Below are 14,520 nucleotides of genomic sequence, written 5' to 3'. Positions count from 1 at the left end.
ATGGACCGTAGCCTCCTGCCTGAGGGGAGCGGCCTCCTGCCTGAGGGGAGCGGCCTCCTGCCTGAGGGGAGTGGCCTCCTGCCTGAGGGGAGCGGCCTCCTGCCTGAGGGGAGTGGCCTCCTGCCTGAGGGGAGTGGCCTCCTGCCTGAGGGGAGTGGCCTCCTGCCTGAGGGGAGTGGCCTCCTGCCTGAGGGGAGTGGCCTCCTGCCTGAGGGGAGCGGCCTCTTGCCTGATGGGAGTGGCCTCCTGTCTGAGGGGAGTGGCCTCCTGCCTGAGGGGAGCGGCCTCCTGCCTGATGGGAGTGGCCTCCTGCCTGAGGGGAGTGGCCTCCTGCCTGATGGGAGTGTCCTCCTGTCTGAGGCGAGTGTCCTCCTGTCTGAGGGGAGTGGCTCAAATAGTCTGTGTCCAGGGTGAGAAGGGTCGGCTGTGATCCGACCTGTTCGTTCCAGAGTCCTGGAGACGTTCAGGTCCTGCAGAGATGGAAGTCTGCGATCACCTTCTCAGCAGAGGGCGCTGTAGTCTCTGTTTGTCTCTGGCTGTGGCACCAGCGTACCACACGGTGATGGAGGAGGTGATGGAGGAGGTGAGGATGGACTCAATGATGGCCGTATAGAACTGCACCATCATCTCCTCGTCAGATAGTCAGATTGTCTTTCCTCATCTGCCGCAGGAAGTACATCCTCTGCTGGACCTTCCACAGTGGAGATGGGGGGTCTGAGATGGTGAGGGGGCTGGGGGCTGTGACTTTCCTGAAGTCCACGATCATCTCCACTGTTTTCTGGTGTTGAACTCCAGGTTGTTACTGCTGCACCAGGACACCAGCAGCTGCACCAGGACACCAGCAGCTGCACCAGGACACCAGCAGCTGCACCAGGACACCAGCAGCTGCACCAGGACACCAGCAGCTCCACCTCCTGTAGACGGACATTGAATCATCTTTAGCTGTGATTACAGTACACATTTTGCTGGATTTGGATGTATTTCCTCCAGCGTGTCATTGTTCCTCACACAGATCTTCAGTGTCATTGTTCCTCACACAGATCTTCAGTGTGTCATTGTTCCTCACAGATCTTCAGTGTCATTGTTCCTAACACAGATCTTCAGTGTCATTGTTCCTCACACAGACCTTCAGTGTCATTGTTCCTCACACAGATCTTCAGTGTGTCATTGTTCCTCACACAGATCTTCAGCGTGTCATTGTTCCTCACACAGATCTTCAGCGTGTCATTGTTCCTCACACAGATCTTCAGTGTGTCATTGTTCCTCACACAGATCTTCAGTGTCATTGTTCCTCACACAGATCTTCAGTGTGTCATTGTTCCTCACACAGATCTTCAGTGTCATTGTTCCTCACACAGATCTTCAGTGTGTCATTGTTCCTCACACAGATCTTCAGTGTGTCATTGTTCCTCACACAGATCTTCAGTGTGTCATTGTTCCTCACACAGATCTTCAGTGTCATTGTTCCTCACACAGATCTTCAGTGTCATTGTTCCTCACACAGATCTTCAGTGTGTCATTGTTCCTCACACAGATCTTCAGTGTGTCATTGTTCCTCACACAGATCTTCAGTGTGTCATTGTTCCTCACACAGATCTTCAGTGTCATTGTTCCTCACACAGATCTTCAGTGTGTCATTGTTCCTCACACAGATCTTCAGCGTGTCATTGTTCCTCACAGATCTTCAGCGTGTCATTGTTCCTCACACAGATCTTCAGTGTGTCATTGTTCCTCACACAGATCTTCAGTGTGTCATTGTTCCTCACACAAATCTTCAGTGTCATTGTTCCTCACACAGATCTTCAGCGTGTCATTGTTCCTCACACAGATCTTCAGTGTGTCATTGTTCCTCACACAGATCTTCAGTGTGTCATTGTTCCTCACACAGATCTTCAGTGTCATTGTTCCTCACACAGATCTTCAGTGTGTCATTGTTCCTCACACAGATCTTCAGTGTCATTGTTCCTCACACAGATCTTCAGTGTGTCATTGTTCCTCACACAGATCTTCAGCGTGTCATTGTTCCTCACACAGATCTTCAGCGTGTCATTGTTCCTCACACAGATCTTCAGCGTGTCATTGTTCCTCACAGATCTTCAGCGTGTCATTGTTCCTCACACAGATCTTCAGTGTCATTGTTCCTCTCACAGATCTTTAGCGTGTCATTGTTCCTCACACAGATCTTCAGCGTGTCATTGTTCCTCACACAGATCTTCAGCGTGTCATTGTTCCTCACACAGATCTTCAGTGTCATTGTTCCTCACACAGATCTTCAGCGTGTCATTGTTCCTCACACAGATCTTCAGTGTCATTGTTCCTCACACAGATCTTCAGCGTGTCATTGTTCCTCTCACAGATCTTCAGTGTCATTGTTCCTCTCACAGATCTTCAGCGTGTCATTGTTCCTCACACAGATCTTCAGCGTGTCATTGTTCCTCATACAGATCTTCAGCGTGACATTGTTCCTCTCACAGATCTTCAGCGTGTCATTGTTCCTCACACAGATCTTCAGCGTGTCATTGTTCCTCACACAGATCTTCAGCGTGTCATTGTTCCTCACACAGATCTTCAGCGTGTCATTGTTCCTCACACAGATCTTCAGTGTCATTGTTCCTCACACAGATCTTCAGCGTGTCATTGTTCCTCACACAGATCTTCAGCGTGTCATTGTTCCTCACACAGATCTTCAGCGTGTCATTGTTCCTCTCACAGATCTTCAGCGTGTCATTGTTCCTCACACAGATCTTCAGCGTGTCATTGTTCCTCACACAGATCTTCAGCGTGTCATTGTTCCTCACACTGATCTTCAGTGTATCATTGTTCCTCACACAGATCTTCAGTGTCATTGTTCCTCACACAGATCTTCAGCGTGTCATTGTTCCTCACACAGATCTTTAGCGTGTCATTGTTCCTCACACAGATCTTCAGCGTGTCATTGTTCCTCACACAGATCTTCAGCGTGTCATTGTTCCTCACACAGATCTTCAGTGTCGTTGTTCCTCACACAGATCTTCAGCGTGTCATTGTTCCTCACACAGATCTTCAGTGTCATTGTTCCTCACACAGATCTTCAGCGTGTCATTGTTCCTCTCACAGATCTTCAGTGTCATTGTTCCTCTCACAGATCTTCAGCGTGTCATTGTTCCTCACACAGATCTTCAGCGTGTCATTGTTCCTCACACAGATCTTCAGCGTGTCATTGTTCCTCACACAGATCTTCAGCGTGTCATTGTTCCTCTCACAGATCTTCAGCGTGTCATTGTTCCTCACACAGATCTTCAGCGTGTCATTGTTCCTCTCACAGATCTTCAGTGTCATTGTTCCTCTCACAGATCTTCAGTGTCATTGTTCCTCACACAGATCTTCAGTGTGTCATTATTCCTCACACAGATCTTCAGCGTGTCATTGTTCCTCACACAGATCTTCAGCGTGTCATTGTTCCTCACAGATCTTCAGCGTGTCATTGTTCCTCACACAGACCTTCAGTGTCATTGTTCCTCACACAGATCTTCAGTGTGTCATTGTTCCTCTCACAGATCTTCAGTGTCATTGTTCCTCACACAGATCTTCAGCGTGTCATTGTTCCTCTCACAGATCTTCAGTGTCATTGTTCCTCACACAGATCTTCAGCGTGTCATTGTTCCTCACACAGATCTTCAGCGTGTCATTGTTCCTCACACAGATCTTCAGTGTCATTGTTCCTCACACAGATCTTCAGCGTGTCATTGTTCCTCACACAGATCTTCAGCGTGTCATTGTTCCTCACACAGATCTTTAGTGTCATTGTTCCTCACACAGATCTTCAGCGTGTCATTGTTCCTCACACAGATCTTCAGCGTGTCATTGTTCCTCACACAGATCTTCAGCGTGTCATTGTTCCTCACACAGATCTTCAGCGTGTCATTGTTCCTCACACAGATCTTCAGCGTGTCATTGTTCCTCACAGATCTTCAGCGTGTCATTGTTCCTCACACAGATCTTCAGTGTCATTGTTCCTCACACAGATCTTCAGTGTGTCATTGTTCCTCAATAACGTAGGTTGAGCGGTAAATCGAGAGCTTTGCCTTTGGACTCAGCTCCTTCTTCACCACAACAGTCGATGCAGCTGCTGCACTGATCCAACTGTCAATCTCACTAGACCTGCAGATGCTTGAACTCCTGCACTAGGGACCTCTCCCCAGCCGCTTCACACTCAAGTACAAACCACCCAAGCACATGCTGACCTTTTCTTTTTGTAGTCATTTCAAACACAGACCAACCTAACTCTGACACTAAAACATGCAAAAAGTTAGAAACATGAAGGAAAAATCCAGTTATTCTCCACAGGCCTGTTTCCTCTTCTGCTGCTGTGTCAGATTTCAAAGCTCCTCACTCCTCACCCTGATCTTCTCTGCTTCTGTCAGCTCGGACTCATGGAGCAGGTTGTGAACATAGAGCCAATCCACTGCAGTAATGTCTTCTGACAGGAGAAGAGAAACTAGAGAAGAAAGACAGAAGAGTGGGACAGGGGGAGTGAGACAGGGGGAAGGGATCACCTGCTCCTGTAATGTCTCCTGACAGAAGAGCAGGGCCTCCCAGAGCAGGGCGGGTGTGGTCCTGCCAGGCTGCCAGTCGCAGAGGGTTGATTCATAAAGTCACCTAAAGACCAGTATAAACTGTCATTCTTATAACATAAATCTGTCTCACCAAAACAAAAGCAGTTGCCAAAGTTTGATATTTTTGACAAAGATAAATTTAAAAATAGAAACTATTTCTGAGGCTTGTTAGTTTTTTGGGAAGAGCTTTTCGTAAGTCACGATGTTTGTTTTGAGCCCAACCTATTATGTGTTTCTCTGAATCTCTGTTCCAGACTGAATAGTGTGAAGCGTGCAGACAAGCACCAGAAAGGTTCCATAGTGCTCCTTTAATCTGTCCCTGTCACTTGTACTCTTAAATCTGAGTCTTTAACACGCTGTGACGTCTGTTTTGTTTTGAGCTTTACTTTGTCTGCAGTATTGTTGCTCTATCTGACATTGCACTTTTCATGACGCTACAAGAGCCAGAGTGTAAAGATGGGTCGTCGGGTGCTGGACCTGTGAAAGGGGCGCGGGCGGGACGGGGGGGGCTGCAGGCGGTCAGTGTGTGGCTGTAATTGCTGCAGTTAGAGCCACAAGAGACTTAAAAGCCCTGCTGCTCTTGACACTGATGGCCGCGGAGTAAGGGCCCCATGGTAGGGCCCTCAGCGCCTTTGATAGGGCCCACTCCGGCACCCCCCCCCCGCCCCCCCATAAACAGGCAGGCCTTTGTGGTGTGGAGAGAAGGGGGGAGGCTATTATTTTGTGAAGTAATTATAGCTTATTATGTGTGTTTACTTTGGCGGGGGGTTGGTGCAGGTGTGGGGACGCCGCCGCCGCTCCCGAGTGTCCTTTTTAGCTCCCGCTCTGTCGGCCATCTTGACTCTGGGACTCGCTCTGTGTTTTTTAGCGGTTGTAGCTTAGTAGCCCCCGTTGCTAATTTCAAGGCAACAAAAGATACGGGCAATTACGTTCCATTATGGAGAGAAGCAGCTGTGTGTGCACTTCCTGAAGACAGAGGAGAGAGGGAAAAGGGGAAAGAGAGAGGGAAGGAGAGAGGGAAGGAGAAGGAGAGAGGGAAGGAGCAGAAGAGAGGGAAGGAGAGAGGGAAGGAGAAGGAGAGAGGGAAGGAGCAGAAGAGAGGGAAGGAGAGAGGGAAGGAGAAGGAGAGAGGGAAGGAGAAGAAGAGAGGGAAGGAGAGAGGGAAGGAGAAGGAGAGAGGGAAGGAGAAGAAGAGAGGGAAGGAAAGCGGGAAGGAGAAGGAGAGAGGGAAGGAGAAGACGAGAGAGGGAAGGAGAAGACGAGAGAGAAGGAGAGAGGGAAGGAGAAGAAGAGAGGGAAGGAGAGAGGGAAGGAGAAGGAGAGAGGGAAGGAGAAGAAGAGAGAGAAGGAGAGAGGGAAGGAGAAGAAGAGAGGGAAGGAGAGAGGGAAGGAGAAGAAGAGAGGGAAGGAGAGAGGGAAGGAGAAGACGAGAGAGAAGGAGAGAGGGAAGGAGAAGAAGAGAGGGAAGGAGAAGAGAGGGAAGGAGAGAGGGAAGGAGAAGAAGAGAGGGAAGGAGAAGAAGAGAGGGAAGGAGAGAGGGAAGGGGGCAGGAGAGAGGAAAGGAGAAGGAGCGAGGGAAGGAGAGAGGGAAGGAGAAGGAGAGAGGGAAGGAGAAGACGAGAGAGAAGGAGAGAGGGAAGGAGGAGAGAAGGAGAGAGGGAAGGAGAAGAAGAGAGGGAAGGAGAGAGGGAAGGAGAAGGAGAGAGGGAAGGAGAGAGGGAAAGAGAAGGAGAGAGGGAAGGAGAAGGAGAGAGGGAAGGAGAAGGAGCGAGTGAAGGAGAAGGAGAGAGGGAAGGAGAGAGGGAAGGAGAAGGAGCGAGGGAAGGAGAGAGGGAAGGAGGAGAGAGGGAAGGAGAGAGGGAAAGAGAAGGAGAGAGAGAAGGAGAGAGGAAGACAAGGGAGAGAGAAGACAGAAATAGAGGAAAGATAGGGGTGCACGATGTTGGCAATGATTGCGATATCGCTGTTAACTGCTGCATTATCACAATTATTATTTTAAAAAAAATGATTAAAAATATTACAATAAGTTCATATAACCTAATAACAATATTGTATATATATAATAATATAAATAATAGGTTTTCAAATATAAATATATATACGGACCCAATTAAACCAGAGAGAGAAACAATAGACACAAATCAAAACCGGTAGACAAATTAAGGCACAAATGACCTAAACCAAACGTCCCATTCAGTCCATGGTCCTTCAAATGTGTCCCTTTTCAAATCAAGTCCGAAGTCCATTTTTTTCCTCAAGTCCATTTTGTGAAGGTCCAGTAAATATTCGGTCCATCCCTTGAATGTCGGTACAATTTGTGGAGTATGCTAGAGGTAACCCGGTGTTTATGGCAGGAGTTTTAATGACATAGTTCTGAAACGAGCTCCAGGTATGACATCGCAGTAGAGACACGTAGTCGCTCCGCTAAAATCACAGTTTCACCCACGTAATCCCAGAACCGATGAGCAAGAGATGAATTAATACAGAAAACACAAGACAGGCAACGCTAAGGGAGCTAAACAAAGGTGACGGACCGTGGCCTCGGTCATAATTTAACAGGCCAACATGGCTAACATGGCTAACATGGCCAACATGGCTAACATGGCTAACATGGCCAACATGGCCAACATGGCTAACATGGCCAACATGGCCAACATGGCTAACATGGCTAACATGGCTAACATGGCCAACATGGTCAACATGGCTAACATGGCCAACATGGCCAACATGGCTAACATGGCTAACATGGCCAACATGGCCAACATGGCTAACATGGCTAACATGGCTAACATGGCCAACATGGCCAACATGGCCAACATGGCTAATATGGCTAACATGGCCAACATGGCTAACATGGCTAACATGGCCAACATGGCCAACATGGCCAACATGGCTAACATGGCCAACATGGCCAACATGGCTAACATGGCCAACATGGCCAACATGGCTAACATGGCCAACATGGCTAATATGGCTAACATGGCTAACATGGCTAACATGGCCAACATGGCTAACATGGCCAACATGGCTAATATGGCTAACATGGCTAACATGGCCAACATGGCTAACATGGCCAACATGGCCAACATGGCCAACATGGCCAACATGGCCAACATGGCCAACATGGCCAACATGGCTAACATGGCCAACATGGCCAACAAGGCCAACATGGCCAACATGGCTAACATGGCTAACATGGCCAACATGGCCAACATGGCTAACATGGCTAACATGGCCAACATGGCCAACATGGCCAACATGGCCAACATGGCCAACATGGCTAACATGGCCAACATGGCCAACATGGCCAACATGGCCAACATGGCCAACATGGCCAACATGGCCAACATGGCTAACATGGCTAACATGGCCAACATGGCCAACATGGCTAACATGGCTAACAGGTCTGGCACGGCTCTCCCTCCGCCGCTAAAACAAGCTCCAGCCCCAGCGTGTGATCTCCAGGCTTGTCCCAGTCTGAAGAAGGAGAGGATTCAACGAAATTGAATCCAACATAAATGAGCCGAAAGCCAGAAGACGGATGTGGGACGTATCTGAGAGGCGGAGAAACATATTTCAGACGATATGGCTGAACATGAGGTGCTGAGGGCCAGCCGAGGCAGTGGCTCTGCAAACAGAGGTCAAGAATGTGAAAAGTAAGATGGATTTGGAGCACATCACCTGATGATGAGGTTTCTTATTGATCATGTGAGGAGCACGTCATGAAGGCTGCAGAGTTAAAGGAGACCTCCAGTACAAAGGCAAACGCGTCTTCATCACCTATTTCATACGAGATTTATCTATGAGAAAGAAATACAAGAAGAGAAAGTGAGACATGGGTTTTCTTTCCCAGCGACTCTTCCGGTGACATTTGACGTTCAAAAACACCAAGAGAGGCGGAGACACAGAGAACTGAACAGTAACAAGAGGTAGAAGCACCATCGTGGAGTCTGTGGGTTCAGATTGTGGTGGCGGTGATACATCGGAACAGAAGTCACAAACATAAGAACTTACTTTGGTGATTAATTTTGATTTGATTTGATTTGAAAAGACTGAATGTGTGGGAACATGGAAACTACATGCAGAGGGGAGCGAGGAGCGTGGCCTGGGCTGGGGAGATCGTGTATCCAGTTCTTTGTGAGGACTTTTGCCAGGAGGAGTGGCCAGGGCCTTGTTTGGGGGGCCCTTCATTAGGAATGGACTTCCTTTCTTTTTTACAAACTTTTATATGATCAGGTGTTGGATTCTGTGCATGTTTTTGGCACGATTCTGTTTTCCATTTGATCTTTTCATCTGTTCTGTGTTTATATGTTGTGTTTGACAAGACCGTTTTATAACATTGTTTGTGAGAGCCCGGGACTGTGTGTCTGACACTCGGACCTGCAGTGTGGAGGACCAGCAGGGGGGGGGGGACCTGCAGTGTGGAGGACCAGCAGTGTGGGGGATCAGCAGTGTGGGGGACCAGCAGTGTGGGGGACCTGCAGTGTGGGGGACCTGCAGTGTGGGGGACCTGCAGTGTGGAGGACCAGCAGTGTGGGGGACCTGCAGTGTGGAGGACCAGCAGTGTGGGGGACCAGCAGTGTGGGGGACCTGCAGTGTGGGGGACCTGCAGTGTGGGGGACCTGCAGTGTGGGGGACCAGCAGGGGGGGGACCTGCAGTGTGGAGGACCAGCAGTGTGGGGGACCAGCAGTGTGGGGGACCAGCAGTGTGGGGGACCTGCAGTGTGGGGGACCAGCAGTGTGGGGGACCTGCAGTGTGGAGGACCAGCAGTGTGGGGGACCAGCAGTGTGGGGGACCTGCAGTGTGGGGAACCAGCAGTGTGGGGGACCAGCAGTGTGGGGGACCTGCCGTGTGGAGGACCAGCAGTGTGGGGGACCTGCAGTGTGGGGGACCAGCAGTGTGGGGGACCAGCAGTGTGGGGGACCAGCAGTGTGGGGGACCAGCAGTGTGGAGGACCTGAAGTGTGGAGGACCTGCAGTGTGGGGGACCTGCAGTGTGGAGGACCAGCAGTGTGGGGGACCAGCAGTGTGGGGGACCTGCAGTGTGGGGGACCAGCAGTGTGGGGGACCAGCAGTGTGGGGGACCTGCAGTGTGGGGGACCAGCAGGGGGGGGACCTGCAGTGTGGAGGACCAGCAGTGTGGGGGACCAGCAGTGTGGGGGACCAGCAGTGTGGGGGACCTGCCGTGTGGAGGACCAGCAGTGTGGGGGACCTGCAGTGTGGGGGACCAGCAGTGTGGGGGACCAGCAGTGTGGGGGACCTGAAGTGTGGGGGACCAGCAGTGTGGGGGACCAGCAGTGTGGGGGACCAGCAGTGTGGGGGACCAGCAGTGTGGAGGACCTGAAGTGTGGAGGACCTGCAGTGTGGAGGACCTGCAGTGTGGAGGACCAGCAGTGTGGGGGACCAGCAGTGTGAGGGACCTGCAGTGTGGGGGACCTGCAGTGTGGAGGACCTGCAGTGTGGGGGACCTGCAGTGTGGAGGACCAGCAGTGTGGAGGACCAGTAGTGTGGGGGACCTGCAGTGGGGGCGCCCCAGGACACCTTCCTTGCCCTTTCTCTTTGCCCTCTACACTGCAGACCTCAGACACAGACAGCTGTTTCCTGCAGAGGTTCTCTAATGACTCTGCCATCATGGGACTCATCACAGACGATGATGTGGAGGACAGAGGACAGGAGCAGGACTTTGTGGAACCACCTCCTCATCAACGCAGGAAAGAAAGAGGGAGAGGAAGAAGCTGGACAAAGCTCCGTCCTGGCCTGTCCTCTGGACTCGGTGTAGGAGGTGGAGGACAGAAGGGTCCTGGCTAAACTCACATCTATGCTGGACCATGAGTGTCGCCCCCTGCAGGACACTCTGTCCCCTGTAGGACACTCTGTCCCCTCTGGAGAGCAGCTTCAGTGACTGATCCACCCTCTGTGTGAAGGAGACGTTTCAGTCTGTCCTTCTGCTGCTGTCACACTCTACAACAAACACTGTCATACCCATGTGCAATACTGTCATACCCCTGTGCAATACTGTCATACCCATGTGCAATACTGACATAACCATGGGCAATACTGTTATACCCATGTGCAATACTGACATACCCATGTGCAATACTGTCATAACCATGTGCAATACTGACATAACCATGGGCAATACTGTTATACCCATGTGCAATACTGTCATACCCATGTGCAATACTGTCATACCCATGTGCAATACTGTCATAACCATGTGCAATACTGACATAACCATGTGCAATACTGACATAACCATGGGCAATACTGTTATACCCATGTGCAATACTGACATACCCATGTGCAATACTGACATACCCATGTGCAATACTGACATACCCATGTGCAATACTGACATACCAATGTGCAATACTGTCATACCCATGTGCAATACTGTCATACACATGTGCAATACTGTCATACACATGTGCAATACTGTCATACACATGTGCAACACTCTCATACCCATGTGCAACACTCTCATACCCATGTGACATGACGAGTCAATCATCCTGGTGCAATGTTTTCTGTCCATATAACAGCTGTAAATAAGAGTGTTATTTTTATAAAGAGTATAAGAGGATTTTTATTTTTATACTTCTGTACCTAATCTGTGTTGCAACAGTGGAATTCTCCCATTTTGGGACGAATAAAGGTTACCTTATCCTAATATTTGAAAATGAACAATGGCTAAATCAATATAATCAACTCAATGGCTTCAGAAGTGTTACAAGTAGAATCCGGCATTGATCCCAATCAAACCATCCAAAATATTAACAAAAATGAGAAAAGAAAAAGTAGTATTAATATTATATATTTACAAGAAACACACTTAAGGGACATCGCCCTGGTTACAAACCAATCTGAGGGAACCAGTGGCAACAATTGAAATCTTCACATTTAACCTACACTTTTCAGGTTGTACAGCTCCTGAATAAAAGCTGCACAGACCAAAGAACAAAGAAAGCAGTTCTTGTCCATATACGGGCCGCACCTGACAGTAAAGCGCAGGTGCACCTGACAGTAAAGCGCAGGTGCACCTGACAGTAAAGCGCAGGTGCACCTGACAGTAAAGCGCAGGTGCACCTGACAGTAAAGCGCAGGTGCACCTGACAGTAAAGCGCAGATGCACCTGACAGTAAAGCGCAGGTGCACCTGACAGTAAACCGCAGGTGCACCTGACAGTAAACCGCAGGTGCACCTGACAGTAAACCAAACCGCAGGTGCACCTGACAGTAAACCGCAGGTGCACCTGACAGTAAACCGCAGGTGCACCTGACAGTAAACCAAACCGCAGGTGCACCTGACAGTAAACCGCAGGTGCACCTGACAGTAAACCGCAGGTGCACCTGACAGTAAACCGCAGGTGCCCACGTGACATGAGACATTTACACATAAATATGGTCCATGTGGTGATGGACATGTGTGTTTTGACCCGTGAGTCACGTCTGGACAAGAACGTCTCATTTCAGTGCGGCAGGTTCTAAACTGCAGAGCCGTGTGTTACATGTCTGTGCTCATGTCTGTGCTCATGTCTGTGCTCATGTCTGTGTCACATGTCTGTGCTCATGTCTGTACTCATGTCTGTGCTCATGTCTGTGTCACATGTCTGTGCTCATGTCTGTGCTCATGTCTGTGCTCATGTCTGTGCTCATGTCTGTGTCACATGTCTGTGCTCATGTCTGTGCTCATGTCTGTGTCACATGTCTGTGCTCATGTCTGTGCTCATGTCTGTGTCACATGTCTGTGCTCATGTCTGTGTCACATGTCTGTGCTCATGTCTGTGCTCATGTCTGTGTCACATGTCTGTGCTCATGTCTGTGCTCATGTCTGTGTCACATGTCTGTGCTCATGTCTGTGCTCATGTCTGTGCTCATGTCTGTGTCACATGTCTGTGCTCATGTCTGTGCTCATGTCTGTGCTCATGTCTGTGTCACATGTCTGTGCTCATGTCTGTGTCAAATGTCTGTGCTCATGTATGTGCTCATGTCTGTGCTCATGTCTGTTCTCATGTCTGTGCTCATGTCTGTGTCACATGTCTGTGCTCATGTCTGTGCTCAGGTCTGTGCTCATGTCTGTGTCACATGTCTGTGCTCATGTCTGTGCTCATGTCTGTGCTCATGTCTGTGTCACATGTCTGTGCTCATGTCTGTGCTCATGTCTGTGTCACATGTCTGTGCTCATGTCTGTGTCACATGTCTGTGCTCATGTCTGTGCTCATGTCTGTGCGCATGTCTGTGCTCATGTCTGTGTCACATGTCTGTGCTCATGTCTGTGCTCATGTCTGTGCTCATGTCTGTGTCACATGTCTGTGCTCATGTCTGTGCTCATGTCTGTGTCACATGTCTGTGCTCATGTCTGTGCTCATGTCTGTGTCACATGTCTGTGCTCATGTCTGTGTCACATGTCTGTGCTCATGTCTGTGCTCATGTCTGTGCTCATGTCTGTGCTCATGTCTGTGTCACATGTCTGTGCTCATGTCTGTGCTCATGTCTGTGCTCATGTCTGTGCTCATGTCTGTGCTCATGTCTGTGCTCATGTCTGAGTCACATGTCTGTGCTCATGTCTGTGTCACATGTCTGTGCTCATGTCTGTGCTCATGTCTGTGCTCATGTCTGTGCTCATGTCTGTGTCACATGTCTGTGTCACATGTCTGTGCTCATGTCTGTGCTCATGTCTGAGTCACATGTCTGTGCGCATGTCTGTGCTCATGTCTGTGCTCATGTCTGTGTCACATGTCTGTGTCACATGTCTGTGCTCATGTCTGTGCTCATGTCTGAGTCACATGTCTGTGCGCATGTCTGTGTCACATGTCTGTGCACATGTCTGTGCTCATGTCTGTGTCACATGTCTGTGCTCATGTCTGTGCTCATGTCTGTGCTCATGTCTGTGCTCATGTCTGTGCTAATGTCTGAGTCACATGTCTGTGCTCATGTCTGTGTCACATGTCTGTGCTCATGTCTGTGCTCATGTCTGTGCTCATGTCTGTGTCACATGTCTGTGCTCATGTCTGTGCTCGTGTCTGTGTCACATGTCTGTGTCACATGTCTGTGCTCATGTCTGTGCTCATGTCTGTGCTCATGTCTGTGCTCATGTCTGTGCTCATGTCTGTGCTCATGTCTGTGTCACATGTCTGTGCTCATGTCTGTGCTCATGTCTGTGTCACATGTCTGTGCTCATGTCTGTGCTCATGTCTGTGCTCATGTCTGTGCTCATGTCTGTGCTCATGTCTCTGTCACATGTCTGTGCTCATGTCTGTGCTCATGTCTGTGCTCATGTCTGTGTCACATGTCTGTGCTCATGTCTGTGCTCATGTCTGTGCTCATGTCTGTGCTCATGTCTGTTTCACATGTCTGTGCTCATGTCTGTGCTCATGTCTGTGTCACATGTCTGTGCTCATGTCTGTGCTCATGTCTGTGTCACATGTCTGTGCTCATGTCTGTGCTCATGTCTGTGTCACATGTCTGTGCTCATGTCTGTGCTGATGTCTGTGCTCATGTCTGTGTCACATGTCTGTGCTCATGTCTGTGCTCATGTCTGTGTCACATGTCTGTGCTCATGTCTGTGCTCATGTCTGTGCTCATGTCTGAGTCACATGTCTGTGCTCATGTCTGTGTCACATGTCTGTGCTCATGTCTGTGCTCATGTCTGTGCTCATGTCTGTGCTCATGTCTGTGTCACATGTCTGTGTCACATGTCTGTGCTCATGTCTGTGCTCATGTCTGAGTCACATGTCTGTGCGCATGTCTGTGTCACATGTCTGTGCTCATGTCTGTGCTCATGTCTGTGCTCATGTCTGTGCTCATGTCTGAGTCACATGTCTGTGCTCATGTCTGTGCTCATGTCTGTGTCACATGTCTGTGCTCATGTCTGTGCTCATGTCTGTGTCACATGTCTGTGCTCATGTCTGTGCTCATGTCTGTGC

Source organism: Eucyclogobius newberryi, unplaced genomic scaffold, assembly GCF_026437365.1.
Source record: "Eucyclogobius newberryi isolate DKJ021-1_F unplaced genomic scaffold, fEucNew1.0.hap1 SCAF_16, whole genome shotgun sequence".
NCBI classification, from domain to species: domain Eukaryota; kingdom Metazoa; phylum Chordata; class Actinopteri; order Gobiiformes; family Gobiidae; genus Eucyclogobius; species Eucyclogobius newberryi.
The sequence above is the reverse complement of the archived record's forward strand: the minus strand, read 5'-3'. Positions refer to the sequence as shown.